The 19221-nt window shown below is 44.9% G+C and overlaps 1 protein-coding gene and 1 pseudogene across 2 annotated transcripts in view; one reads left to right on the forward strand and one right to left on the reverse strand.

The window, feature by feature from the left end:
• The first annotated feature begins 294 nt into the window (after positions 1-294).
• The window catches only part of SHMT1 (serine hydroxymethyltransferase 1), a 60778-nt gene continuing 41851 nt past the window's right edge, over positions 295-19221 (forward strand). For both annotated transcript variants that reach the window (XM_060290156.2, XM_060290157.2), the window contains exon 1: positions 295-337. The gene's annotated coding sequence lies outside the window, so the exon portion shown is untranslated. The remainder of the gene's footprint in view (positions 338-19221) is intronic.
• On the reverse strand, positions 5868-6806 carry LOC115855759 (nucleophosmin-like; annotated as a pseudogene).

The following is a 19221-nucleotide window of genomic DNA, read 5'->3' on the forward strand; positions in this document are numbered from 1 at the left end:
CTTGGACCCAGGGATCAAAGCATGCGGCCAGGCCCCATTGCTCTGGTTCCATCACTTCACTGCCGCTCCTCGGGGCTGCTTCCCTTTGCAGAACATGCTCCGCGCGCCAACTACCAGCTCCCGAGGCTGCTGCTTCCGTGCAGCAGCCTTTGCCCCAGCATGCTCAGGGATAGTCTCAAGGCTTGCTCTGATTGGCCAGGCTTAGTCACATGCCCACCCCTGAACCAATCAGGGAACGTCGGCCCTGACTGGCCCTCCTGAGTCATATGCTCCACACCTGGCCCTGAGGTGAGTCAGCGACCGCGTCGACCCTGCGAAGGCGAAGCCTCGGAGGCAGGTGACTCTGGGGCTGGGGTTCTGGCGTCTGTGAGAGACGAGACCGGAGATGGGGGTGCCTGGTTGGTGACCTGGTCCAGCCCACTTCAGAGGCCGTTAGCGTCCTTGCTGGTTCTGAGCGCTTTTTCGTCCTGTGAGTCCCGGGCGTGGGTTTTGGACGCGGAAAGGGCTTGGCTGATTGGCTGGACTTTTCTTCTCCTGAAAGTCCTGGTGAACCTGCTTCCATTGGCGGTCAGTCGCCTTGTCGGGAGCCGCGCCGCTGGGGCTGTAGTTCACAGAGCGGCCGTCAGGTGGCAATGGAGAGGCAAGAAGCCAGTCTCCAGCCTGTTCCTTGGGTTTTGCTTTTTAACTTTGTCAACTTAAAAAAAAATGCACGTGAGAGTTGTGAGTTCAGTTTTATTTGGGGCAAAACGAGGACTGCAGCCCGGGAGACAGCATTTCAGAGAGCTCTGAGAAACTGCTCCAGAGAGGCAGCGGGGAAGGTCAGGATAGATGTGATTTGGGCGAAGGGGGAGGGGAGTCCATGCGATCGAGCACATATTATTCTGCAGCAGGTTTCTGCTAGTCACGAGGAGCAGTCGTCATCATGAAGGATTTTAGTGCTTTTCTAGATCCGAGGAGATACAAGAACTGGGCTCATAAAATCGGCTCCTGAAAATATTTAACTATCTGAAGACCTGTTCTGCCAATTTTCCCAGAGCACAGAGGCCTCATTTCTGCCCTCCACCCTGAACTCCTTTCGGGGCGGGTGTTGAAAGTCAGCAGCTGCAGAGCACATGATTTAATCCTTGTAGAGGTAGATGGCAAGTGTCAATTGTAGTTGACAGGGCCCCCTTGCAGTCATAAATCTGACCATGCTTTGGGAGGCATTTCATGACCAATTCGTCCCGCAGTGCTAGGAAGGCTCCTTCCTAGGTCTGGCGAAGACTTCGCTGAGAGGTCATTCAATGTGCTGTTACTGGACTAGGTCTTATAAGCAATAACTAAAGACTCTAGACCACCTGTCTTACTAATGTATTATGGTCCAGGAAAAATTCCCTCTTGTTGTATCTTCCCATATCTAGAGTTACACTAGTACAATCATTGATCTCACACAGAACTATATATTTTTGTCGGTGGCTCAGTCACACATTTGGTAATGCAAGAAACAACAATCTTGTTAAACAGGTAAAATACAGATAACATAGCTAGCAGTATTATTCAAGTCGTAAGTGAGAATTAAGCCAAGAACTTCCATTAGGTGCAGCCCCGTATATCCTTAGGTCATCTGACTTGGTCTGTTCTGTACCAATCCTTATCTTTCAGGGAAATGATGTATTGGCACTGCCCATAAGACCCCCAGCCCAGCCCAACTTCCTAGTGTTACTAGGCTGGTTATCCTTAGTATAGTTTAATTGTTCCCAAGATAAAAGGGGGCCTTAAAACTTAAATGACCATAGCCTGGTGTTAACCACATAAATCCATCACATAATTATAGGAGGTTTTAGGGGCTTCCCTGGTGGCGCAGTGGTTGAGAGTCCGCCTGCCGATGCAAGGGACGCGGGTTTGTGCCCCGGTCCGGGAGGATCCCACATGCTGCGGAGTGGCTGGGCCCGTGAGCCATGGCCGCTGAGCCTGCGCGTCCGGAGCCTGTGCTCTGCCAGGGGCCACAGCAGTGAGAGGCCCGCATACCGCAAAAAAATAAAAAATAAAAAATTATAGGAGGTTTTATTCCTGGGCTGAAATTTTGCTGTTGCTCTGATTGAGCTTGAATAACTTTAGAGGAAAATTCATTTTTTTGGCCAGGGTCAGAGCAGGTATTATTAATTGGCTAGGTGAGGTGATCCCATCTAGTAATATCAAGAGTAGCCTGAACAGGACTGAAATTTCTTTCTTGTAAAATAAATGTTCTAAGGGCCATCCAATTAGAGCCTTGGAGTGGAGAAATCCACCAAGGTAATCCAGAAGGACTAGACACAGGTAATTGGCCACAAACCCAACAACTGGATTGATTTTTCAAACTAGCATAGGATCGTGTCCATGATAGAAAAACATCTGATTTATATGCAAGGGTCCTGGAAGACAAGAAAACATTATAAATGATCCTACGAATCAGGTCCAGCATCTTGGGTAAGCTGTCTACTTCTGATGTCGTCTTCTTATCATCCGGCTGTGAGTGTAGTTTCCTCTGTTTGAGCATCATTTTAAGGTGAGTTTGAGGTCAGCAGTCCTCTCTATAGACCAGTCCGGTGCAGGGGCCCTTCGTGAGTAGAAATTAATCCAAGAATCAATTCCCTTCAGTTTCGGTGTGCATGAGCTAGTTAAAAGTACCAGATAAGGGTCCTTCCATCTAGGTTGGAGATAGTCCTTTAAACTATGTCTTTTCCAGTATGCATAATCCCCTGGTTGCATGTCGTGGGACATCTGATCTTCATCCAAAAATAGATTACTGAGATAGGCTTCAGAAACAAACTGAGAGTGTCCTTTTAACAATTCAATTAAACTTTACATTAATATAACATAACAGCAAGGAACTATCTGGGAAGTGAGTCTTATTAAATACAGACCTCCATTAACAAAACTGGAACTTAATATTCACTGAAATATAATCCTTTTCTCTCTAAAATTACCCTCATGTTTACCAAATATAACCAAATTAAGACTAGTTTGTTTGCAAAATAAGTCTGGTCTCAATTAACTTGGCCTGATAATTTATATAAACTATCGTTGATCATACAGGCTTTTTGCTTTGCTGAAACTTTTATTAGGAGTCTCATACTGAACTTTTAAAAGACCTCTCAGAGCTAGGAAAGTCACTCCAAGGGCTTATCACAGATTTCACCTAACAGATCTAGGTGAATTCCTCCCTTTTTAAGGTCCCCCAAATACCTTGAGCCTTCTGTACCTGTTAGTGAGTGGCCTTCCTAATTTATCTGATAAAGCTGCTAGGAACCTAAGAGTTTACAATCTCTGGAGGGAGCAGTTAGAGAAAAAAGATATGTTCCAATCCTGCTTACAAAGATATAATTTACCAAATTACTGTTAAGTGATAATGAGTTTGAGGGAAAGGTTTCCTAATACCTGAAAAACACAGATTTCCAGTAATTTTTCAGATAGAAACCATAAAAACTATAACCATATTCACCAGTTCACTCAGTCTTATGTAACTATTTTTGTTAACAGTTTCTCATTAGGATTCTTTAATTTCTTACCCAGTTCAGTATTATGGTCTGAAAGTCAGAAACTTGTATTTGTCCAAAAGTCCTTTTTATAAATCTTCTTGAAGAGGAAACATTTTTGCAAAGGCATCAGAATAAAACCAAACTGTCTATAATGATGAAAGACTTAAGGAGGCATGTTTAAATCTGATTACAATGCAACTGACAAAGAAACTTGGTTACTGCTGTGACATACAACACTTTCAGATAATAACTAGAATTATGACTGACAACATTTTACCAGGACGTATCAGAATTTTAGGAACTCCATATAATTTCTAGGATATCTATATTAGTAACATTTACCATACAATATAACCTAAGAAGATTTATTACTCATTTGACAATACTTCCCATGTAATTTAACATACCAAATGAACCCAGTTAGTTTAATATCTCTCTTTGGGATGTTTCAGGTGCCCTTCGAAGCATCCCAAAGTTAGCTAAAGGACTTCACTGGAATTTGATTTAGGAGGGTTTTTTTTTAAAGCTTTTATTGAATTTGTTACAATATTGCTTTTGTTTTATGGTTTGTTTGTTTGTTTTTTGAGGCATGTGGGATCTTAGCTATCCCACCAGGGATTGAGCCCACACCCCCTGCATTGGAAGGTGAAGTCTTAACCACTGGACCACCAAGGAAGTCCCTGATTCAGGAAGTTTTGTGAAAAAAAATATCAAAAAGGGTTTAGAACACTCAGATAGGACAACAGGTCACTCTGAAACAATAGTTATTCACTTAGGCAAAGTAACAATAAAGATTTCAAAGGCAAATACAGAACAAATCACTTAAAAGGAAAGAACCTTGAAATCTGTTATCAAAGGCAATTCAACATTTTCAGAAATCTTGTCCTCTTAAGAGAGAGAAAAACAAAATTCAAGTTTTGCACCCGCTTGCTTTTAAAATTCGTTTACTCAAATTTTTAAAACTTAATTTATTAATTTATTTTTTATTTTTGGCTGCATTGGGTCTTCATTGCTGCGTGCCGGCCTTCTCTAGTCGCAGAGAGCGGGGGCTACTCTTCATTGCGGTGCGCTGGCTTCTCATTGCAGTGGCCTCTCTTGTTGCGGAGTACGGGCTCTAGGCGTGTGGGCTTAAGTAGTTGCAGCGTGTGGGCTTCAGTAGTTGCAGTGCGTGGGCTCAGTAGTTGTGGCACATGGGCTTAGCTGCTCCGCGGCTTGTGGGATCTTCCCGGACCCGGGCTCAAACCCGTGTCCCCTGCATTGGCAGGCGGATTCTTAACCACTGCGCCATCAGGGAAGTCCCTACTCAATTAAATTTATTTTAACCTTAGTCAATCCTGACCATGCACATAACTCTTTTCTTGCGGTCCACTTTCCACAAACATTTCCTTACTTTCTGTATCCAGCATTTTATTTTCCCATTCAGAAACAGCCACCTGTAAGTCAGACCTACTTCCGTTTCCCTTAATAAAATGTAATTCCATTCTTCATCCCTTCTTTACTGGAAACACACACCCTACTTTCCTACTGTTGACTGAAATGTTTCATTTATTATTTCTATTAGCTTTAAGTACATGTTTAAGTTAGAATCCTCAGCTCTTAAAACCTTAATTTCTTGTGAAAACTAAGAAGTAAGCAATTATGAACTGTCCTTTACATTGGCATTCTGTAGATTGGTGAACATAAATACCAGTGATATTTTCTTAAAATATTTACTTTCTTTAGAGAATGTGACACCAAACATATTCATTAATAGTCCTAAATACCTTTTGTTTCTCTGTAAAAGGAAGCCAGTATTCAGTAATTAATGTTTTGGTATATTATTTTATTTGGGAATGCTAGCTATTCAATAAGCTTCCATCACTTAACTTAATTTAGCACAGTTCTAGAATTTCAAGTTACCAGAATCTGGAAAGACTATTTTATCTTATTTTATTTTTTAATTAAAATACTGAGTTTAGGCCGGCCAGGGCCCCGGCTGAGCTGCGCTTAGCTCCGCAGGGGCGGGCAGGGGTATGCCCAGGGGACCATGGGCCCCGGGCCCTGAAGCCTCCGGGGCCACATCCCTCTGAGCAGCGAGTAGGATCTGGGGCGGGGCGCCGAGCGTGGATGGGCCTGGAGAGAAAACAGAAAACAAAAAAAACCCTGAGTTTATTTCACATTTATATTTTTGTCTCCCCACCATTTCCATTTGTGTGACCACCACTACTACTATGTCCTATCATAACATTCCATACATACTTAAAACCAAGCAAAGGGTGGAGTTCCATCTTTAAAAACTAAACAGGCATTTTGGACAGCACATTCTTGGCAATGGAACCTGGACAACTATCAGACACGGTACGGAAAGTTCTCACTCTGCACTCTAAAAAGGACAGCCAGATAGCAACTGTTACAGAAATGAAATAAGATGGGAAATTTTAACAAACTGTTTAAAGTATTTGCTTAAAGAGACTTCCTCCACTGCCAGAGATCTTGAATAGCCTCCTGGTCAGTCATCTGGAAACAGTTCTTCACATAATTGATGAATTTGGCTTCCACTTTGGGAAGGGAACCACCTTTTTCTATACTTGCTTGCATTTTTGCTTTAATGTCTTCTAAGAGCTAGGTCCTTTCGGTATTTTAGGAGTTTTTTTCCTGTTTTTTAAAGGGTTCTTGACCTTTTGATCTTGGTGTTGATGGTTTTGAGTCTTTTCCATTCTGGTTTGATTTTTGTTAACTTTTGGCTGGAGTATCTCGTACAGATTTCTTTACTGGAGCTTTTTCTTCAGCTTCCTCATCATCAAAGTCATCATCATCATTGTCCTCTTCATCATCATCTTCATCTTCATCAGCAGCAAGTTTTACTTTTTTCTGTGGAAGCTTGCTACCGCTTCCAGGGGCAGAACGCTTTCCAGATATACTTAGGAGTGTCACACCCTCCTCCTCTTTGTCTTCTGACTCTGCATCTTCCTCCACAGCTACTAAGTGCTGTCCACTAATATGCACAGGCCCTGAACCACACTTCAACCATCAGACCACAGGTGGTGTTATTTCAAAGCCCCCAAGGGAATCGGTTGGCTGCACAGACATTTTCAAAGTTGCCAGTGTTACTTTGACTGGACTGCCTTCATAATTCATCACCTCTGCTTCGACAATGTGCAGTTCATCCTTTGCGCCAGCCCCTAAACTGACCGTTCTTGAAGATAACTGGTGCCCATTTTCATCATTATCCACCTTAAGGTGATCATCTTTGTCGACCTTTAGTTCACAATAGAAAAGATAGTTCTGGGGCCTCAGGGGGCTCATGTCCATGTCCATCGAATCTTCCATGGGTTGGTGGCACGCACTTAGGTGGGAGAGAAGGTGGACGGAGAAAAAAGACTACTGCTCCAGGGAACAGGTGCACAGGATGGAATCACACCAGGTGGAGAGACTATTTTAGATGCATAATTATTAGAAGCATAATTTAGAAGCATAATTATTCTTAATAGAGTTTATCTAAAAGCTCTTATCTCATTTATATTTTCTTTCCTTAAAAGTTTTTTTCACATCAAATTACTTTCCTTGCTGACAAATTTGTAACAGATATAACAAGATTTTATTTAGCTTATATTAAACTGAGGCACAATAAAGTATTATCCATAATGTTGATGACTCTAAAGACGTATCTATATTAATTAGATCAACAAACAAACATTAATACCAGGTATTAATTTAATACTATTTCCCAGTTCACGTGAACCTGAAATTCATTTAGCTTAATTTCTCTTGCATTTAGAATTATTTGATTTGTAAGCACTTACTTTTCTTTAAGCCAATTAAATAGAGCTTATTTACAAATTAACCACAGCAATATTATCCAAAGACAAAGACACATACTAAGACATACATATATCCAGACAGACACAACAAGAAATCTAGCTGCATTTTCTAAACTTAGTCATGAGTCAGATATTACAATATAAAACTCACTAGTTTATAAACAACACTTGGAATAAGAAAAAAATTTAAAGTTTTTTTTTTTTTGTCCTTTTTATCCCTCAGTCTCAGGAATTAGAGATGGTCTAGATAAGGTAAGTGATCCCGAGAGCTCTGGTCTCAAGGCACAGGGAGAGAAAATCAGGCTTTCCTAGTAGAACTCATTCCCTCAGGGTCAGAATTCTGAAGAGATTTTTTTCCCTTCAAGCTAGCTTTCTCTACCCGTTGGGAATTAAACAGGAGTTGGTTAACCTTTGACTGGCATTGTGTACTTAATTGGCACAACTGAAGTTTCATAATTTTCGTAGATACTCCCTTTTCTTTCTTTCCCTTTTTTTTTTTTTAATGGTCTTCAAAGGTTGGTCAGCCAGTGTATCAAAGGTGTTTGTATGTAACATGGACCAACCTAGATTGTGTTTTTGACTAGAGTAGATAAATCCTCATCTAAGCCTTCTAGAAAGGCAGAGTTAAGCAGAGGATCATCTTGGTGGTTAGAGAATGACTCAGGTGTCAAGCCAGAATGTTGCTTAAAGTTTTTTTTTTCCCCTTAAACCTTTCCTAATAGTCCAGAATTCATTCATCCGATCTTTGCTTGCATTGTTGAATCTCTGTCCAGTCTACGGTTTTTGGAAAAAGCTCTGGGATAAATTCAAGTAATTTCTGAGCTAATTCCTTGTATTCAGTGCAAGCCTCTGGACTATGTGATTCAAAATCCATTAAGGGGCGTTTCCATCCTGCCTTCTCTATCCATTCCCTTGCTTGGCTTTCAGAAACTAACAGCTGGATTAATTGATATAGATCTGGAAGCCCGCTCGTAGGCCGGATGGTTAATTCAAATTCCTTAGCAAATCCCAATGAATCCTGACTTGGATCGGGAAATTCCTTAGCCAAAACTCTAAGTTCTACTTGGGTTCAGGGTGTGTACGTAAGCACCAAGGACGGCTCACCTCTCCCTGTAATGAGTTTCTCCTTAAAGGGAGCTATAGGACTTCCCTGGTGGTGCAGTGGTTAAGAATCCGCCTGCCAATGCAGGGGACACGGGTTTGAGCCCTGGTCCGGGAAGATCCCACATGCCACGGAGCAACTAAGCCTGTGCGCCACGGCTACTAAGCCTGCACTCTAGAGCCCGTGAGCCACAACTACTGAGCCCGCGAGCCACAACTACTGAAGCTTGTGTGCCTAGAGCCCACATTCCCCAACAAGAGAAGCCACTGCAGTGAGATGCCCGCGCACTGCAACGAAGAGTAGCCCTCACTCGCTGCAACTAGAGAAAAGCCCGCGTGCAGCATCGAAGACCCAGTGCAGCCAAAAATAAATAAATAAAATAAATAAATTTATTTTTAAAAGGGAGCTATAATCACTTCTGATTTTTTAGTCCTCCTTTGCTGGGGAGAGGGCAGCGGCAGGAGGCAGAAGAGTTGGGAGAGAAAAAGGAGATGGCATCTGGACCATTCAGATAGAAGAGGCCACGTGGGAGGAGCAGAGGGAGAGACCGAGTCAGAGACAGAGGGCCAGCAGCCTGTTTAGAAGCTTCTAGACACCAATCAAAGTAAGCATTCCATGCAATCTGTTTGATCTTACGGCGGCTTTTTCTAATTCTGTGCACAAAACAGCAATTTTGGGAATAGCAGAAGAACCCCAATTTGGCCATTTTATGTTGAGATCTCCTTTAGTATAATTTCCCTAATTACGTAGGTACTTGCATGTATAAACCTGGCTGAGGTGTTAGCCAGAGACTGGCTTTCTGATGCCCCTTGTTTCTGTGTTTGAGAGGCTCTATTTCCCATATTTTAAAAAATTATTTATTTATTTGGTTGCACTGGGTCTTAGTTGCGGCAGGCGGGCTCCTTAGTTGCCGCTCGCCGGCTCCTTAGTTCTGGCGTGCGAACTCTTAGTTGTGGCATGCATGTGGGATCAAGTTCTCTGACCAGGGATGAAACCCGAGCCCCCATGCATTGGGAGCCTGGAGTCTTAACCACTGCGCCAGCAGGGAAGTCCCTATTCCCCATTTTAAAGTAGAATTTGTTAGGGATAAAATTTACTAGTGAAACTGTGTGGCTGCCAGTGTGCTGCTTGTGAGCTCAACTCCACTAGGCATCCCCCCCAGAGTCGTTTCAGCCCTCCTACATGTCTCAGTTTCTCCTTTTGGTGGTCCAAGACCACCTCAGGTGCTCGCTGAATGGCCGATTCTTATCTGCGACCCCTGGATGAGCAAATGTTTTAATTAATGAGTGGGCTTCCCTATGGGACCACTGCACGGTATGAGGACTCTGCCTCCAAGCCGTGACCAGCCGGGAGGAGTCTTGCCCCTTTTCTTCGGAGCAAAGCTCTAGTGTAATATCTTCACTTTTTTTTTTTTTTTTTTTTTTTGCTGTACGCGGGCCTCTCACTGTTGTGGCCTCTCCCGTTGTGGAGCACAGGCTCCGGACACGCAGGTTCAGTGGCCATGGCTCACGGGACCAGCCGCTCCGCGGCATGTGGGATCTTCCCGAACTGGGGCACGAACTCGTGTCCCCTGCATCGGCAGGCAGACTCTCAACCACTGTGCCACCAGGGAAGGCCATATCTTCACTTTTATCCCAACAAATTCTATTAAGGCGGCCAAATTGAGGAAAAGCGTCAGATCAGCCTCTTATCTAACTACTCAACGCAGGCCACTCTGTCTTCTACAACTGAGCAAACCCTGGTATCTTTCAACCAAGCCCCCCGCACCCCAGTATCTTTCACATGGGTGGGTATTCCCCGGTATCTTTCATCCAGGCCCACCCCCCCCAAGTATCTTTCAACTGGGAGGGGTCAGGTACCTGCTATACACCCCCAAATAAAACTCAGGATCATCAACCAATACAGGAGATCTGAGAACCAGGAGAGACTCACCCAGATTCACCTGGACTCTCCAAGGTGGCAGATGGGCACAAGGGGCCTCTGCTGGTACCAAAGCTCTGGTTCCTCATAGAGTTTCGGTGAAGGAGAGAAGACCATTCTGGATCCCTTCGTGGTTGCCATAAAAACTGTCAACTAAAAAAATTCACAAGGCTTCCCTTGTGGCGCAGTGGTTGAGAGCCCGCCTGCCGATGCAGGGGACACGGGTTCGTGCCCCAGTCCGGGAAGATCGCACATGCCGCGGAGCGGCTGGGCCCGTGAGACATGGCCGCTGAGCCTGCGCGTCCGGAGCCTGTGCTCCGCAACGGGAGAGGCCACAACAGTGAGAGGCCCGCGTAAAGCAAAAAAAAAAAAAAAAGAAAGAAAATCACAACATGAGGGTTGCAAGTTAAGTTTTTTGGGGGGCAAAATGAGGACTGCAGCCCGGGAGACAGCACTTCAGTTAGCTCTGAGAAACTGCTCCAGAGAGGCAGCGGGGAAGGTCAGGATAGATGTGATTTGGGCGAAGGGGGGAGGGGAGTCCATGCAATCGAGCACATATTATTCTGCAGCAGGTTTCTGCTAGTCACGAGGAGCAGTCGTCACCATGAAGGATTTTAGTGCTTTTCTAGATCCGAGGAGATACAAGAACTGGGCTCATAAAATCAGCTCCTGAAAATATTTAACTCTCTGAAGACCTGTTCTGCCAGTTTTTCCCAGAGCACAGAGGCCTCATTTCTGCTCTCCACCCTGAATTCCTTTCATGGGGGGGTGTTGAAAGTCAGCAGCTGCAGAGCACATGGTTTAATCCTTGCAGAGGTAGATGGCAAGGGCCAATTTGTTGTTGACACTTTATAGTGAATTATAAACTATACACGGAAAAGCATATCATGCAGTCGATAAATCCTCACAAACTGGACAAGCCTGCGAGGCCAGCGTCCAGCTCGGGAAGCAGACTGTGACCTCAGGAGCCCCCCTTGTTCCCAGCCACTCCTCCTCCACTCCCCGTCCTGACTCACAGTTTGTCATTTACACTTGTGCCACTTTACAGTTTGGGCTTCTTGTGAGCTTCCTCCACGTCATCGTGTGTAGTCGTATTTTTGCGTGAACAGAGCTAACTTCCCAGGTTTCTGTGGTTCCTGCGTTCATTTGTCTGTTTTACTACTGATGGGCATCTGGGTGATTTCTGGTTTGGGCCTTTATCGATAAATAATGCTGCTGGGAACCTTTCACATATGTTTTGATAGACACATACATACACATTTTTGTTGGGTGTATACGTATGAATGGGCTTGTTGGGACACAGGTTGTACAGACTTTTTAGCATCAGCGGATACCGACCGCCAGGCCCTTTCCAACGCAGTTTAGCCGATTTACACTCCCAACAGGCCCAGTTGCACTGGGTACTTTCTGTCTTTTCCACGTTAGCCATTCAAGTAGATTTTTAAAAAACAGCGTTACTGAGGTATTAATTTACATACTGTAAAATTCATCTGTTTTTATGTGTACAATTCAGCGATTTTTAGTAAACTTACAGAGTTGTGCATCCACCACCGTGAACCAATTATAGCACATTTCCATCATTCCCGGACCCCTCACGCCCGATTTAGTTTGGTTTTTAACCTCATTTTTTTCAACAGTCTTTGGGCGCTTATTTGATGCCAGGCACTTTGCTAAGCAACATGAATGATTGAAAAATCAGGAAGACCTGGTCCTTGTAGCCTAGAGAGAGACAGACGTGTAGCCCAATCACTGTGATCAGGTGAGGCACAGAGCAGCGTGGCATGTGTGGTGACCCAGAAAGAGTTGAGGGTTTGTGACGCTTTAACTGCAATTGTGTGTGTGTGTTGGGGGTGGTGGTGGTGGTGAGGTGACAACAAAGGAGCATCAGCTTGGCCACCACCTGGGAAAGTGTCCCTCCAAAGGAGAGCTCAGCTTTCCAGGCCTTGGGTGGGCACCTCCTCCGATAGGACTTTCCCGACCACGTTAGGAAGAGGGGTTAGGGGTCTCAGCCCTTTACCCCCAGAACCTCCTGGGCTTTGGTACACGTCTGCCTCCCTCCTGGACTGAGAGCTCTGAGGACAGGATCTTAGCTTTCTTCACAACTGTGTCTCAGGCTCAGAGAAGCATCTTAGCTTCCTGGGCTGCCATAAACAGTGCCCCAACTGGGGGGCCTAATGCAACAGAAATTTATTCCCTTACAGTGCTGAAGGCTCAAAGTCAGAAGCCAAGGTGTTGGCAGGGTCCTTCTCCCTCTGAAGCCTCAAGGAAGGTCCTTTATTTATTTATTTATTTTTGGCACAGGGAAGTTTTGTGTATGTGTCTCTGTGTCTCTCCTCTTCTTCTAAGTACACCAGTCATACTGGATTTAGGGCTCCCCACCCCAATATGACTTAATCTTAACTAAGTACCTGCAAAGACACCGTTTCCAAATAACGTCACATTTTGAGGTTTCAGATGGACATGAATAGGGGGGCACTATTCAACCCAATCTAGTGCCCAGAAAGTTTGTTGGAAAATGCCTGCCATTCCCTGTGCTCTGAGCTGGCGCTCACCCTGGAGCCTGCTGCTGGCTTTGGTGTGACAGTCACTTTGGTGGTGGGGGGGGTCCAGGAAGTCTGTTAGATCATGTCTGCTGCACACAGCGGTGTCCTGGGTGTTCAGTATATTTTCTCCTAGAATCAGCTCCCCTGGGACGGCTCTGGATGCAGTGAGTCACCACACCCCAGCTTCCCTCACCTATTCATTTCAAAGATTTTTTTAAAAAATAAATTTATTTATTTATTTATTTTTATCTTCGTTGCTGCGCGCGGGCTTTCTCTGTTTGCGGCAAGCAGGGGCTACTCTTCGTTGCGGTGCACTGGCTTCTCACTGCGATGGCTTCTTGTTGCGGAGCAAGGGCTCTAGGCACGTGGGCTTCAGTAGTTGTGGCTCGCGGGCTCTAGAGCGCAGGCTTCAGTAGTTGTGGCACATGGGCTTAGTTGCTCCGCGGCATGTGGGATCTTCCTGGACCAGGGCTTGAACCCATGTCTGCTGCATTGGCAGGCGGATTCTTAACCACTGCGCCACTAGGGAAGCCCTCAAACTTTTTTCAATACACAGATAACGTGGTGATTTTTATAAACTTAAAATGTTTTTGTTTTCCTTTTTATTCAGACATTTCCTTATGTATTCACAAATAATGCAAGGTGATATTTTTTAAACTTTTTAACCTTTTTTTGGTTTCATTTTTCACTTCAAACATTGAAAAGTAATACACAAATAAGGCACGGTGTTGTGAAATGAAGACAAGTGCAAGGAGATAGCACAAAGAGAGAGCTAGTTGCCAACCCCAGGATCTGTTATTCCCATCCTAAAGCCCCTGATTTTCAGCTGGTCAGTTGGTCACCTGGAGTAGAGCCTACACTTCTCACTTCCTAGGTGGCGGGGGAGGCCGCATGAATAAGTTCTGGTCAATGGGATGAAACACAAGTGTTACATGATGGTTTCTAGAAAGCTTTCTCAAATGACAGCTCCTGGGTGCCCTTCGCCCTTTCTTCTCTGTTGCTTAGAAATGGGATGTGGTGCTGGCGTGCCTTCTGGCATTATGAAGTCAGGGATGCACCGTAGGGATGAGAGAGCACAAAGTGAAGTCAGCCTGAGCCATGGTTGTCTGTGGAGACACCATGGCCACCCTGGGCTGTTCACACTTGGCCTCTGATAGGTAGGAGACACCAACTTCTGTCTTGTTCAAGCCGTTTCTATGTGTTTCCTGTGGATCGCCGCATGCGGGGTGGCCTACAGCAACAGGCCTTTATTATCTCACAGTTCTGGAAGCCAGAAGTTTGAAGTCAGCATCGCTGGGCCACGTCGGGTCAACAGGGCCTCTCTCCCTCCCTCCAGAGAGGCTTTAAGGGAGAATCTGCTCCTGGCCTCTGCCAGCTTCAGGGGCTGCATCACTGCAATCTCTGCCTCAGTCTACACACTGCCTTATGTGTGTATGTGTGTTGAATCTCCCCCTGCCTCTCGCTTAGAAGGATATGTGACTACATTCAGGGTCCACCTATGTGATCCAGGAAAACTTCCTCATCTCAACATCCTTAACTTGATTATATCTGCCAAGACCCTTTTTCCAAGCAAGGGAATATTTACAGGTTCCAGGGATGAAGACTTGATATCTCTGTGGGGGCATCGTCCAGTCTATTACACCACTGTTATTCATGTCCCTGTTACTTAGCACTGAAGGGAGACCCCAGTGAATAGAAAAGAATACATGCAAAGGGGTGTTCTGGGCAGCAGTCTGTGTTGTAGCGAAAAGGATGGACATGATGTCCATGATGAGCTGACTTTGGGGAACACACAAACAGATCATGGTCTGGTATCATGGGGCCTTATACAGTAATGAAAAGGAATGAGCTGTGGCTACATTGATCTACACGGATAAATCCCCTGCAGAAGGCTATGCTGAGCTCCGTGCTGGGGGTTGAGGGCCAAGAGTTGAATTGGACCCAGCCCTCCCCCAAAGGAGCCCCCAGTCCAGTGATGGACCCAGACCCAGAACCAGTCATAACCGCACAGTATATATACAACGGCAGTGTGTCCTGGGACCTGTGGTTGTGCTGGGAGCTCAGGGAAAGCTTCACTGAGGAGGATACTGGAGGATAACTAGGTTTGCACCAGATGGGCTTGGGGGAGGGGCATTCCAAGTGCGGAGAAGTCCAGGGGCAACGGTGTGGTTGTGTGAGAGGAGTGAGGGGAGCAGCTGCAGGCAGGGTGCTGCCAGGGTCGGGTAACAGAGCTCCCAACAAGAGAGGGGACTTCCTGGCCCAAGTGACTGAGTGTCACGAGTGGTGTGACCAGGCTCTGCCCACCCCTCCAAGTGTCAGCGGTCACCAGGGTGACAACCTTCCTCATTCAGTCCAGGGTGGAAAGACGTTTCCACAACCAGGGATGACAGTCCTGAATTTTCCCTGTGTGCAGCTGTTTTCCCTTTGCTGTGCGCTTCCCTCCCTCAGCGACCCAGTCATTCCCCACTGTTCTCTGCACGGCTCTGCATCCGAGTAGCTACACAAGTAAATACAGAAGCCAGTATTCTTGCATTTTTGGTTGGTAACTCCTCTCCATTTTCTTATCTGAAAAAGACAACTACATCAAACAATAGTTAGAAATCCATGAGGATGGGCACATAATGTATAAAGATGAACTTTTTGACAATAGCAGCATGAAGGGGGGAACGAATGCAGCTATTTAGGAGCAAAGTTTTAGCAAACCATCGAAATGAACATTAATCTTGAAAACATTATGTTAAGTGAAAGAAGACAGACATAAAAGGCAACATATTTTATGATTTTATTTATCTGAAATGTCCAGAACAGGCACATCCGTAGAGACAGAAAGTAGATTAGTGGCTGCCAGAGTCTGGGATTGTGGGGGTTGGGGGAGAGAGCAGTGGGAGTGACTAACTTCTCTTGGGAATGATGAAAACGCTCTGAAATTGGATTGTGGGGAGGGTTGCACAACCTTGTGAATATACTGAAACCCACTGCACTTTATACTTTAAATGAGTGAGTTTACAGTATGCAGATTATTTCTCACTTAAAAAAAAAAACCAAAAACCAACCCTACCACCCTGTGTGTAGCAATAGGAATGTACTCGGGTGCAAGTAATGGACAAAAACAAACCCCCAGAGCAGCGGCACCCAGGTGTCTACTCCAAGTGCCGCTCCGAGTAGCAGCCAGGCGTCACGGAGCGTGGTGTGTAAACGGGACTGGAGGTCAGGCTGCGGTGCAGATTCAGATTCTCAGCGTATAGCCCAGAGAATCTGAATTTCTCACGCTCTCCCAGATGATGCTGGTGCCGCTGCTATTAGGACCACACTTCCTGTAGGAAGGCAGTTCTGGTTATCTGCTGCTGTGTAACAGCCCTTCACAAAACATAGAGGCATAAAACGATTGTTTACATGTCACGGTTCTGTGAATTGACTGGACTTGGGTGGCTCCCATGGGGTCTCTCATGCAGTTGTAGTCAGATGGTGGCTGGGGCTGGAATGCTCCGAAGGCTGCGCACCTGGGCTCACCTGTCTGGTACCTGGGCTGGGATGGCTACAACCGCCAGGGGCTGAGGCCTTGACCTCTCTCCATGCAGCCTTCTCACATGACTACCTTTCCACATTCCTTAGAGTAGTCTGCTCTGTGACACTGGCAGCTAGCTTTCCCCGGAATGAGTGTTCCAAGACAGGAAGGGGAAGCTGCAAGGTCTGCTGGCCTGAGCCTAGAAATTGGAACATTATCATCATTCTCTGGGGTTCTAATGGGCAAAGCAGTCACAGGGCCCGCTTGAATTCAAGGAAAGATCACATAAGCCCTCAGTGGGACGGATTTTAAAGGGCTTCAGCGCCATTTTTAATCCTCCAAAAAGGTTCTGCTGGATTCCTCGGGAAGAGCTTGTAGGTGCACTGTTCCCTCCTGAGTTCTCGTACCTTCATGACAGTTTCATTGCCACCTGGTTTTGTTATAGATCTAGTCTGTGAGACTGGGTGTGCTATCCTGGCTGAACTGTTGGTATGTAGGAATTTGTGGCTATTGAAGTACTATACCACCACTGACACCATCATCCAAGACTCTTCCCTCTGTGTTTCAATTTGAACCTGTATATTTTTTTCATTCCTGATACAGGTCATCACCCAGTGTGGGAGCCACAGGGCTCATAGAACATGAAGGAATGTTCTGGCCAGTGAGCCCTCATCTGCCTTTGGCTGTGTGACCTCTAGAGACTTGAACTTTCTGAGTTTCTTCATTAGAAAATGAAAATACTTACTTTGAGGAGATGCATTAAGAGATGGCAGATTAAAAAAAGAGAGAGAAAGAGATAGCAGATAAAGGCACCTGGCACATGTTAGACAGTCAGTAAAGAGTAGACGTGAGAAAAATAAAAAATAAGACAGTTGCCAACAGATTGAAGAGAAAAACAAAGACAGATTGGAGGTGTGGGCGGGATGGTAAGTCAAGCCAGTCCTTCTAGAGCAATTGGTAATATTTTACAAGAGCTGGGCAGCTGTTCTTTCCTTTGGCCTGGAATTTCCCCATCTGGGAATAAATTCCAAGGAAATCATTCCCAAGGGGAAAATATGCAGTTTCTCTGCAGATGTTTTTAACAGCACTATTCACAATAGGAAGTAACTGGAAACAAAACAAGTGACTCATTTAAAAAGTCTTGAAAAAGCAGAGGAAGAGAGCAAGACAGCAACAGAAAATAGAAGTATAGGGAGTTCAAGGGGTTAGTCCCTCCACTAAAGCAACCATTAAGCAAAAACTGACAGAACTAACTTATTTTGGAACTCTGGAATCCAACCAAGAGCTTACAGCAACCAGGGGAGTGTTTAATGAAGCAAAAAAAAATGTTAAGTTTCAGTAAGAGGGGATTGTGGTGTCTTTTCCTTCCCACCCACCATCCCCCATTGCCCTGCACACAGGTGGCTGTGGAAATGGTAGCCCATGTTCCTGGTGTGACATGCTGAGCCAGGGGTCAATGTGGACTTTGTTTTCAAACACTGTGCTGGAAAGTTTCAACCAATTTGGCAGTTCCCTAAGGTACTGGAGCTGAGGTTTTGCTTGGTTTTGCGCCCCCTCAGGTTGAATCCACTTTCAGGAAGTGACTGTCAAAAGCATTCAACGACATAGAATCCCCTTAGCCATCTGGGGCAAGGGTCAGTGGACAAGGATATCAGCAGATACTAAAAGGCCTGGGAAGAAGGAGGCTGAGGAGGAAGATACTGGGTGGAATAAGGGCTTTGAAGGACTGTAGCATATACCACGGTATTTGGACTACAATGAACATGCCCAGGGCCAGATGCATACACAGAAGGGATCTCATAGGATCCTAGGCCTACAAGTCTAGCTGACCTGTAGGCTCTGCATAAGCAGGAGATGAAGCAGAGTCCTAGGTGGCCTGGCCAAGCATTGTAGGAGCACCCCAGGTCAGATCCAATCTGCAAAGACTGGGAGAAGGGTTATTTCTTCTTCTTTTTGGCTCCGGGCTTTTATGAAAATTTCTGTCCACTGAGATAATAGAACAGAGAGTTCAGTGATGGCACATGGCAAGAAATACAGTTTTTACAAAATAGTTTTGAAAAGTCACCAAAAAACCCCACACAAAACAGAAAATGTCAGTTCTCCACAATCAATAACAACAAACTCTGGGGAGAGGGAAGAATCTGATTTTCAGAGTTATCATGTTATAATATTCAAAATATCCAGTTTTCAACAACAACAAAAAATGACGAGGAATGCAAAGAAGGAAAAGAGTATGTCCCATTCACAGGAGAAAAAGAAATTACGAGAAATTGTCCCTGAGAAAGTTCAGATATTCAACTTACTAGACAAATACTTTAAATCAATTGTCTTAAATATGCTTCAAAAGCTAAAGAAGCCCAGGAGAATGATGTATGAACAAATGGAGACTATTACTAAAAAGACATAAATTATGAAGAGGAACTGTACAGAAATACTGGAGATGAAGTGTACCGTAGTTGAAATAAAAAGTTCGCTGGGGTATCAGAACCAGATCTGAGCAGGCAGATCTGAGCAGAGAAAGAATCAGCAGACAAAGACAGAACAAGTGAAACCATCCAGTCTGAGGAGCAGAGAGAAAAAATCATGAGGGAAAATGTTCAGAGCCTGAGGGATGCGTGGGCCATCACAAGATATACCAATATATGCATTATGAGAACCCCAGAAGAAAGAGAGAGAGAGAGACAGAGAGGAAGGGGCAAAAGAATGTTTGAAGAAATTAAGGCCAAACACTTCCGAAATTTGGTGAAATCATAATCTGCATATTCAAAACCTCAATGAACTAAAAGTATGACAAACCCAAAAAGATCTACAAAAGACGTATTATATTCAAATTCTCAAAAGCCACATACAAGGA

This window comes from Globicephala melas, chromosome 20 (assembly GCF_963455315.2).
Source record: "Globicephala melas chromosome 20, mGloMel1.2, whole genome shotgun sequence".
NCBI classification, from domain to species: Eukaryota; Metazoa; Chordata; class Mammalia; order Artiodactyla; family Delphinidae; genus Globicephala; species Globicephala melas.